Source organism: Daphnia pulicaria, unplaced genomic scaffold (genome assembly GCF_021234035.1).
Source record: "Daphnia pulicaria isolate SC F1-1A unplaced genomic scaffold, SC_F0-13Bv2 h1tg000177l, whole genome shotgun sequence".
Lineage (NCBI taxonomy): Eukaryota > Metazoa > Arthropoda > Branchiopoda > Diplostraca > Daphniidae > Daphnia > Daphnia pulicaria.
In genome coordinates this window covers 10,001-17,500 of record NW_025804863.1, presented here as the reverse complement: position 1 = coordinate 17,500, position 7,500 = coordinate 10,001, and the positions used below count along the sequence as shown (strand labels likewise).

At 49.6% G+C, this 7,500-nt stretch overlaps 3 non-coding genes across 3 annotated transcripts in view; all 3 read left to right on the top strand.

The window, feature by feature from the left end:
* Positions 1-2,153: 2,153 nt before the first annotated feature.
* LOC124319533 lies at positions 2,154-4,448 on the top strand. Its single transcript, XR_006913232.1, has one exon. It is a non-coding gene; the product is annotated as a small subunit ribosomal RNA (ribosomal RNA).
* A 936-nt stretch (positions 4,449-5,384) lies between these two features.
* Positions 5,385-5,537, top strand: LOC124319528. The gene has a single exon (XR_006913227.1). It is a non-coding gene; the product is annotated as a 5.8S ribosomal RNA (ribosomal RNA).
* Positions 5,538-6,178: 641 nt separating this feature from the next.
* The window catches only part of LOC124319530, a 4,575-nt gene continuing 3,253 nt past the window's right edge, over positions 6,179-7,500 (top strand). The window contains exon 1 of the ribosomal RNA XR_006913229.1: positions 6,179-7,500. This exon is cut by the window's right edge and continues 3,253 nt beyond it. This is a non-coding gene — a ribosomal RNA (large subunit ribosomal RNA).

Genomic DNA, 7,500 nt, shown 5'->3' with positions numbered 1-7,500 from the left:
GTTAGTTGTAGTTTCATTTCCACCGTAGCTGAGCTCCTTTCCGCCCGCCACTTCACATGATTTTAGTTTCGATTCCGTTCGATCGCGCTTGCACTGTCTTTGTTTTTTTTTCACTGCTTGGATCGCGGCTTTGCTCTAACCAGTTTAGCCCCATGCGATCAAAAAGTCTTAAAAAAAAAAACCGTTGAACGGAGACGAACTCGATGAGCTGTCGGTGTGTGAAATATCATTCCTTCGGTAAAACCGTTTTCGAAATTTCCGATGGTCGGTATATGTAAAAATATATCCGAACCGCGATGTGGACGGGAATTCAAACGCCCGCTTCACCGATTGGTGCGACAGCTGAGAAGCTCGTCACTCGATCCAACGACTCTTGGTCGAAAAGTTCAGAAGAGGTGCGCGCGTCAAACATTTTTTTGGTTTCGGACGTTTCGTTTCTTCGGCACGTGTGGTTTGTCTGTGGCCGTCTGTGAGAGAAATCGGACGCTTGTTCTTTGTTATTTTACCGTAACAAGACAAGACGGGAAAGATTCTTTCTTCCAAACTTACGGCATCATAACCATCAGCGTTTACCGTCAGCGACGATACGGAAGAGAAAAGAAAATGGTGCGCGTCTTTTCACTTTTTGACACCGTATCAAAAAAAATTACCGTTCAGTGCGGAAATGTGTGTGTGTGTGTGTGAGCCGAGAGATAAAAAATAAAAAAGCCACCAAACAGAACGCTTTCAAATTATTTCGTGCGGCGTGCGCATATTTCACATTTTGCCGTTTGACGGAAGCTCGTTGTGTGGAACACAGAAGTGGAGATGGACGGAGTTGAAGGGGGGCGAAGACGGCCCGGTCGGACAAAGTCAAGAGATTGAAATATACGAGAGAATTGGGTGGAAGTGATGGCAAATCTATAAAATTCAAAAATCGGATGAGATGCGAGGACCGCAAAATGTGGCGTCGACTCTGACTCTCTTTTACTACGAACTTCCCTTCGACGGAAGATATCGAGAGCTGAGCTGAGCGCCCGCTGAGTATGGCCGGCGTAATTACAAACGAGTTACGGTTGGAGCTATATCGATTGTACGTATCCCGAACGTTCATCGAACAAGCCAGATCAACTCGGCGCCCGGTAAGATGTACGCTCAGTTATGGCCATGACACACGAAGGGAGAATTCAAACGGCTGTGAGTGTACGGCCCGCCCGGAGTTGTGTGTAGGCAGTGACCTCTCAAGAAAAAACGTAAAAAAATTTTTTTTGACAGTCACCGGTCTGCGACAAGTAATCAGTACGAAACTTGGGTGCAATGCAAAAAACATTTTGAGAATCCTTGCTTGACAACAACGAATCTAACACGATAAAAAAACGATCCCCATCGGTGTACCGCTTGCTTTTCTCGCGCTTCGGCGCAGAATCGCTTATTCAGCTGCCCTTGGAATATGTTCGTTTCGTGCATACTTGATCTCGGTCATTCTTCGGTGAACTCTTAAAGAATTGCGCACTTTTATAGGGGTAGTCTGGTTGCTTGTCTCGACTTGAAATGATTTGTTTTTTTCCGCCCATGACTTTCTATACGATGCCTCTATGCTGGCCTCTGACCGCGGTTGTTCCGAGTTTTCTCTTTCTCTTCGAAAGTCTTTGCGGAAAATTCTGCCTCGTGTGACCGTTGAGCGGTGAGGTGTGTGTGTGTGTGTGTGTCGTGCGGGGTGATGCGAGAGTGTGCCTCGGCGGTGGAAAAATAAAAATAAAACTCTGAGCCCACAAAAATTTAAAAGATGTATGCTTGTCAGCTTAGTAAAGCAGGCTTGACTTATGAGCATACAGCACGCCACATATGACCGTCGAAAACCGTAATACGGGAAAAAAAGTTGATGAATATATCAAGACCGGTCGAATGAATCCGATTCACTTTGGGCTCATAGACCGTTGAATGGTCTTTGACTTTGGAAATTGAAATGAAAAAAATCCAACAAACGGATCGGATCGGTGTTTCTCTTCACTGGGACTCGCTGTGACACGCCAGGCGTTGCGATCAAAAATTTTAGTTTCCGAAGAAAAAGAAAAAAAACGAAAAACGTGTTGATTTGGTGTGTGTTTGGTGATGCGTGGGCGAAATAAAAACCCGCAACTCGCCGGATGCATATCAAACAAACATACACGAAATACCTGGTTGATCCTGCCAGTAGCATATGCTTGTCTCAAAGATTAAGCCATGCATGTCTAAGTACAAGCCGCTAGACGGCGAAACCGCGAATGGCTCAATAAATCAGTTATGGTTCCTTAGATCCACTCCATCCTACTTGGATAACTGTGGTAATTCTAGAGCTAATACATGCACTCGAGCCTCGACTGCGGGCTTTCGGGCTCGCAGAAGAGGTGCTTTTATTAGATCAAAACCAGTCGGGGCCGGGCTTTCGGGCTCGCGCACCGTACCAATTTTGGTGACTCTGGATAACTTCACGCCGATCGCACGGCCTTCGCGCCGGCGACGTATCTTTCAAATGTCTGCCTTATCAACTGTCGATGGTAGGTTACGCGCCTACCATGGTTGCAACGGGTAACGGGGAATCGGGGTTCGATTCCGGAGAGGGAGCCTGAGAAACGGCTACCACATCCAAGGAAGGCAGCAGGCGCGCAAATTACCCACTCCCGGCACGGGGAGGTAGTGACGAAAAATAACGATACGGGACTCTTCCGAGGCCCCGTGATTGGAATGAGTACACTTTAAATCCTTTAACGAGGAACCATTGGAGGGCAAGTCTGGTGCCAGCAGCCGCGGTAACTCCAGCTCCAATAGCGTATATTAAAGTTGTTGCGGTTAAAAAGCTCGTAGTCGGATGTCTGTCTTCGGCCGGGCGGCGCCGCTCTGAATCAAGGGTGTTGCGTTTCACGCTCTGGGAGCCCGGGTGTCAAAGCCCGACTCTCTTCACGGTCGGACAACATCGCCGGAGTGGTGGTCGGTGCGTCGTTGTTGTATCTGCGGCCAGAGTTGGAAAGTTCTTTCGGGTTCTTTTTTAAATTTTGGTCGTAGTTGACTCGATTCGCTCCACCCAGTCAATCGTTCGGGGTGCCCTTCACCGGGTGTCTCGGGCGGCCGGCAACGTTTACTTTGAACAAATTAGAGTGCTCAAAGCAGGTGTATCCCAACGCCTGAATATCGCAGCATGGAATGATGGAATAGGACCTCGGTCCGATTTTGCTGGTCTTTTACTTTTGGACCCGAGGTAATGGTCAATAGAGACGGACGGGGGCATTCGTACTGCGGCGACAGAGGTGAAATTCTTGGACCGCCGCAAGACGAACAACAGCGAAGGCATTTGCCAAGAATGTTTTCCTTGATCAAGAACGAAAGTTAGAGGTTCGAAGGCGATCAGATACCGCCCTAGTTCTAACCATAAACGATGCCAACCAGCAATCCGTCGGAGTTACTCCAATGACTCGACGGGCAGCTTCCGGGAAACCAAAGTCTTTGGGTTCCGGGGGAAGTATGGTTGCAAAGCTGAAACTTAAAGGAATTGACGGAAGGGCACCACCAGGAGTGGAGCCTGCGGCTTAATTTGACTCAACACGGGAAACCTCACCAGGCCCGGACACTGGAAGGATTGACAGATTGAGAGCTCTTTCTTGATTCGGTGGGTGGTGGTGCATGGCCGTTCTTAGTTGGTGGAGCGATTTGTCTGGTTAATTCCGATAACGAACGAGACTCTAGCCTGCTAAATAGGTGACGGGTTTTATCAATTGAAACCGAAGGGAGTACGGAGGCGTCGGGATCAGGTGGCGGCGATTCGGGTCTCGGTGGGACTGGTTCCTTTAGTGAGGCAATCTCTCGGCTTGGTTTCGTTGTGCTTTGTTCGTCGGGTGTACGGCCTTCACGGGTTGGTTGCCTGGCGGATGAGGTATGGCGGGGCTTTGTCGGGAATGTCTCGCGGGGGCTGGCTCTATTGTTATTCGGTCGTCGTCATCCCCGGCGATACCTTCTGCTCTCGCGTCCGTCACGCAGTCTTCTTAGAGGGACAAGCGGCGTCCAGCCGCGTGACAGTGAGCAATAACAGGTCTGTGATGCCCTTAGATGTCCTGGGCCGCACGCGCGCTACACTGAAGGAATCAGCGTGTTTCACTCTCCCTGTCCGAAAGGACCGGGTAACCGCTGAACCTCCTTCGTGGTTGGGATTGGGGACTGCAATGATCCCCATGAACCAGGAATCCCTAGTAGGCGCGGGTCACTAGCCCGCGTCGATTACGTCCCTGCCCTTTGTACACACCGCCCGTCGCTACTACCGATTGAATGATTTAGTGAGGCCTTCGGACGGGCTTGTCGGGGTGCCGTCGAGTGGGGAGCAATCTCTGCCCGTGCGGTGCCTACCAACGGCGAGACTGAAAGATGGTCGAACTTGATCCTTTAGAGGAAGTAAAAGTCGTAACAAGGTTTCCGTAGGTGAACCTGCGGAAGGATCATAAACGAACAAGACAAATGTTTTGCGCATATGGCTTTGGTTGAGCACGAAACAACTAAAAGTTGCAAAACAAAAAAAACCCCATCAAAAGTCTTTCGGCGTAAGACATCGTATGAACTATGTGTGGGTTGACGGAAGAAAATCATTTATTTTGAACGGGTATCAGGCGCTCTGATGCGCGGTGGTTTAAAGCGGATTCGCCTTTTCAAATTGATTTTTCTTTCCTCTCGGCTCAAAAAAAAACACAAAGTCTTTCGATTTGGTCTATGGCCGTGAGCAAATTCTTCCTGCTTCGATGGTGAATGTCTCTATAGATTCATTCGACCTTTAGCGGCGCTCACAGTGTTGACGTTAGTAGAGTGAAGAATACGATAGCCCGCCTGGGCCGCGAGTACCGAAGGAACAATAAAGGAGATTTTATAAAGTCTTAGTCCCTAAATCAAACACTTTGAAAAATAAAAACTCGGTGGATGGAGAGTCGGAAAAAAAAAAAAAAAACATCAAGATTTTGAACGGGTATCAGGCGCTCTGATGCGCGGTGGTTTAAAGCGGATACGCCCAATCGAAATTGTTTTTTTTTTGTTTCTCTCTTCGTCTTCGGGATTTTTTGATTCTCGGTGGGGGACGAAAGTGTGAGACTTTACTCTGGACGTTCTTTTCGGGCGTAGATACTCGTGGTTGCGTGCGTGTGCGTCGTATAGACTAACACTCCAAAGCCCGACACTATGCCGTTGAAAACCGAATGTTTTTTAAGCTTGCCCTTCGCCCTCTCGATGAAGTAGGAAGAATTCAAAATCACAATAACACACTAAACCCAAATTCTAGTACGAGTGTTTATCGGAACATTTTCTTTCTGGCTTTCTTTCTCCGCCCTCGCATTCATTTGCTTGGGCGGGTTGGAGAAAAAGAGAGAAGAAAACGAATATGTCGTTTTATATACGACCCTGAACGGTGGATCACTAGGCTCGTGGATCGATGAAGAGCGCAGCAAAGTGCGCTAATCCATGCGAACTGCAGAACACATGGAGCATCGAAATCTTGAACGTAAATGGCGGCCCAGCTTCTCGCTCGGGCCACATCTGACTGAGGGTCGGTCGAATGATGAACGAACAGAGATTTTTTCAGTCTTGGTTTTGCATGTTGGGTCGCGGCGAGATTTATTTTTCACCCGGCCTGACCGCATAAAAGCTCCCGAATCTCTAACGTCTGGGTGCCGCGCGACTTAAGTGTCCGCGATGCCTCAAATACAAAAAAGGGGGAAAAATAAAAGAAGGTTCGCCCTGTTTTGTTTTTTTCCTCTCTATTCAAAAGAAACCTTTTTCGATGGCAAAACAGATGGGAAATTTTTGAGCCAACTCAAAAAAAAATTTTAGAAATAAACACATCTTCTCGAACAAGGTGTCGGCTGCGTGTGCGCGATATACCGCTTCAACGCGAGTTTAGTTGTGTGTGTGCGCCGGGCGTGTCGAAGTGTCGACCACCGCGAATTATCACTCACTCTAACCGCTCGTTATGCAAGCTTGGTTCGCGCACGACGCGTTGTTTCAATACAAAAAGCCGCAGGACGCCCTGTCACTTTTCGTAAATTAATTTTTGCGAATAACGAGAGACTCGCTTTATTTCGAAAAAAAAAAATTTGAACCGGCAATTATTCAATCTTTCCCGGCTTTAAAACGCCAAAGTCTGCCGAGCTAGATAAAGTGTTGTCTCCTTTTGAAAACAAACAATTCATTCTGACCTCAGTTTAGATGAGACTACCCGCTGAACTTAAGCATATCAGTAAGCGGAGGAAAAGAAACTAACAAGGATTCCCTTAGTAGCGGCGAGCGAACAGGGATGAGCCCAGCACCGAACCTCGCGCCCGGTTGAGCGGGTGCCGAGGAATGTGGTGTTCGGGAGGATCGTGCGCGTCTGTCCGGTATCTATCGTCCAAGTCTCCATGAACGGGGCGAGCAACCCACAGAGGGTGTCAGGCCCGTAGATAAGACGAGCCGAGACCGTGCATCGGATCCCTTCCCAAGAGTCGGGTTGCTTGAGCGTGCAGCCCTAAGCGGGAGGTAAACTCCTTCTAAGGCTAAATATCGCCACGAGACCGATAGCGAACAAGTACCGCGAGGGAAAGTTGAAAAGAACTTTGAAGAGAGAGTTCAAGAGTGCGTGAAACCGTTCAGGGGGTTAAACGGGTGGGCCCTCGAAGGTCGAACAAGTCCCCGCTCCCGGCACTTGGTTGTATGCCCTTAACGCTGCATGGAGACTGCCTGAATTGGCGGCTCTCTTGCATAAGTCGTTCTGCGATCGCAATAGCCACGCCAAGGTCCGCAAGTGGGGGGCCTAGTAGGACTCCGCGACCGACTGGGTGTCTGTTACACGGGGCGTCCGTTAGCGAGTTTCGTGGTTACCTTCGCGGGTGCCGCGATGACGAGCGCGGCGTTTCCCAACAGTACTGCCCGGTCGTGACCTGTCTCCTCCCGGGAGGTGTCGTAGCTTTTTTTTGTAAAAGAGAAAAAGTTGCGGTGCTCAACCTGTGGAGGCCCAGAGCGGAGAGTAGAAGTCGGGTCCCACCCGACCCGTCTTGAAACACGGACCAAGGAGTCTAACATGTGCGCAAGTCGTCGAGAAATTATCAAACTAAACTCGCGAGGCGCAATGAAAGTGAAGCGGCCCCGATGAGGGTGCATCCGCGAGGGGTGATCCCGTCTCGAACAGAGCGGGCGCAACCCCAGGGCGTCCGAATGCTCGCGAGATCTTTCCCCCTTAAAAGGGTTTGGTCGAGTCGGCCGGACGAACCCAGAGCGCACACGTTGGGACCCGAAAGATGGTGACCTATGCCTGGCCAGGACGAAGCCAGGGGAAACCCTGGTGGAGGTCCGCAGCGATTCTGACGTGCAAATCGATCGTCGGAGTTGGGTATAGGGGCGAAAGACTAATCGAACCATCTAGTAGCTGGTTCCCCCCGAAGTTTCCCTCAGGATAGCTGGTGCTCGCAAAGAGAACAAACGGAGTTTCATCCGGTAAAGCGAATGATTAGAGGCCTTGGGGTCGAAACGACCTCAACC